This window comes from Palaemon carinicauda, chromosome 20, assembly GCF_036898095.1.
Source record: "Palaemon carinicauda isolate YSFRI2023 chromosome 20, ASM3689809v2, whole genome shotgun sequence".
In the NCBI taxonomy this organism is placed as follows: domain Eukaryota; kingdom Metazoa; phylum Arthropoda; class Malacostraca; order Decapoda; family Palaemonidae; genus Palaemon; species Palaemon carinicauda.
The window spans coordinates 35,713,852-35,716,784 of record NC_090744.1 but is presented as its reverse complement, the minus strand read 5'-3'; the positions used below and the strand labels follow the sequence as shown (position 1 = coordinate 35,716,784).

Below are 2,933 nucleotides of genomic sequence, written 5' to 3'. Positions count from 1 at the left end.
ATGTTCGCCCGTGCGTGAACCAACGGTATTCCATCGCGTGGACGGACGGTGTTCCGTCGCGCGAACCGACGGTGTTCCATCGCGCGAACCGACGGTGTTCAGTCGCGCGAACCGACGGTGTTCCGTCGCGCGAACCGACGGTGTTTCTTCGCACGAACGTCGGCTTAATTCTTGCAGTATCCATTGCTCGTCTATGGGTTATCGCTTGCTGACCACCAGCTCTCGCCCTTCCTACCACGCTCGCCCTCCTTCTGCTCTCCTTCGCTCACCTTCGTTTGCGTTCCTGCGTGACCGCGCATGGGCGCTTCCACGTTCGCCCACGCGCAAATCTTTGAATTACCATCGCGCGTGCTCCAGGGTGATTGCGACCACGATTCCCAATGGGGTTTTCGCAGCATGGCCAGCCTGGCGAGTTCTTCTGGAGCGTATTGCCAGAACACGGCCTCACCCCGTAAATGCAGAGCATGGCACTTGCAAGAATAGGAAGAAACTTCAGGGAGGTCTGAGCAACACTCCTCTTTCCAGAACCTGGGTTAGCCCTTCCCCGTCATTCCCTGGAAGGATTTTTGGCGGGGGGCTTTCCGTTCGAGATTTCTCCATCGGCCAAGGGGTGACTGCTTACCCCTTCCTCTGGGGACTTACCAGGTCCTTTCCCTCCTCGGTTACGGCCCGAGGTTTGGTTCAAGGAAGCTACAGGAAGATCATGGGTACTTTCCTCCTCTCGGGCTCAGGCACCTTGGCGTTTCGTCGTTAAGTATCTAACTTGCGGACAAGCTCGATGTTGTACCATCTGGACGCGCTGACTGAGGGCTTCCTTCGGGTATCTCATCTGTGGATGTCGACAACCTCAGACACCCTTCCATCCTTGAGAAGAGTTTGTTTGTGCCCAAGGACAGGGACTTAGACAGCGGCTGTGCGGAGGAAATCGACTTCCGTTTTCACTCCTCCAAGGCGCTTTCTTCCAGACTCTGCAGGGCTCCAGCGCCTTTTTCTTTCAACCACGTCGGCCTAAGTTATCGGCTACGACAACTGAGACAAGGTGTCCAATTGCAGTTTCCTCCTGTCAGGAACAGATGGCACGGGAGGCTCCCCCGGGGGGGGGGCATAGTCCTAAAGGGATCGGCAGAGTTCACGAACTCTAGGATTGCAGGTTTCACGCTGGGAGGATGCTTAAGGTTACTCATCCGGATGACAGCTTCCCGATGCCCATTCCCGCACGATCTCTGTGATCAGCCAAGGATATTGCGCCTGCCGTCTCTGTCAGCGAATTCAGTGTCTCTGAACCTCTATGCCATAGCGTCGGCAAGAGTTGCCCGGTTGGGCAGAATGATCCATACCTTAGGCCAAGGTCCTCCATAGGATCATTGACGGCTTCACCCCCGGCCTCTTCAGTCGATCCTTTCTTGTAAGGAAGGATCTTAGAGGGGAGTTCCGTAGTCGACCTCTCAGCCCTGATCAAGTTTGTCGAACAAACTTCGGCCAGCGTAGAACAGCAGAATCGATCAGACTGGTAACGAGGCGACAAGACTCCTTAAACCCTGGATCGGAAGGACGGGTACTTTCAGTTTCCATTCCATCCATCTTCCAGGGAGCTCGTGGCATTCAGCCTAGACTGCAAGTATTCCTGCTTATGATGCAGTGTGGCGATCCCGCCGTGGCATAGCAGGTTTTTTTCCCCAGAGAACTCTCCCTGCTTTCCTCATGGCCGCTCAGGTGCAGGCTTCCGCCTCCTTTCGCTTTTTGGAGGGCTGGTCAACTCCGGTAGGCTCGGGTTCGACCTTCTTCAGCGCCGGGACAAGCTTCCGGATGCTTACCATGAGTGTGGGTTCATGGTATTTTGCTTGGAGCCTTCTCTTCTTCTGCCTCAACATCTAGAGTATCTGGCCATGATATTGAGTCAACGGCCTTACCACGTTGGAAACCCTGCTTCTCGTCCGTCCAGCGAGGTTAAGCAACGTCGGTTCTGGTCGGTACTTGGATGGGTGACCACCTGGGGACGCCAGATTCTGTTGCCACATCCTCCGAGCCTTCCTTTCAGTTGAATGTGGCAAGACTGAGGAGAGTCGTAGTACCTGTTCTCAGTCAAGCAGAGCTTTCAGCCCTACCTTCGAACGTTTCCTAGTTCTCTTTTCCTCATTGACCCGTCTATAGTCCGAACGGTCGCCTCAGGATAAGTTCCATGTGGGGCGGTCCAAGTTCCGGTGGTTTCAGGCAACGATTAACCGGACTTCCTGGCCCCTATGGGACCAGCGGAACTATTAGACCTGCAATGGGTGTTGACCTATGGAACCTCTTGATGGTACAGTAGTGGATATTCTCGTCCTTTCCCCACATTCTTGATGCTGTTCTCGGACTCGTCAAAGAAAAGGGGGGGGGGGGGGGGGCATGTTCCGGTCCAGGCCTATGGTCAAGACCTGAAGGATACCTCTCCATCATTCAGGCAGGCTTAGGGGCCGTAGTCTGGTCCCTCTACAGATCCTACAGCTCCTGCCGAGTCGCTCCGTGTGCGTCGACTTCATGATTCTGGCGTGTTCTAACCAGCAGGGGACGCATTTTCACACCTTCACATCTTGCAGTAGAGATACCGGGATGATTGAGATACTCTCAATACCACCATCAGCTCTCATTCCAGGCAGAGGAATGTTCTCTCCGACTATCCGAGCAGAGCCTCGTAGAGAGAGTGTACCTGGGGGTCTTTGGCATTGAGTAACCAGCAAGTGCTGGTCTGGGGGACCTGATCACGACAGCTTGGAACCTCAAGCTTCCGCTGTTCTTCCCCCCAGTCTCAGACCCCGAGACTCTGGCAAGATGCATTCCGGTGATGGTGGGACAACTTCGACGCCTGCGTCTTCCCTCCTTTTTGTCTGTGGACAATGGGTCTCAACTAGACCAGGTTGTCTGTCAACCTTTCAATGGGAGAGCTCCACTGGGAC

The 2,933-nt window shown here is 54.8% G+C and overlaps 1 pseudogene; it reads left to right on the top strand.

The window, feature by feature from the left end:
- Positions 1–1,896: 1,896 nt before the first annotated feature.
- LOC137614520 (5S ribosomal RNA) lies at positions 1,897–2,015 on the top strand (annotated as a pseudogene).
- The last annotated feature ends 918 nt before the right edge of the window (positions 2,016–2,933 follow it).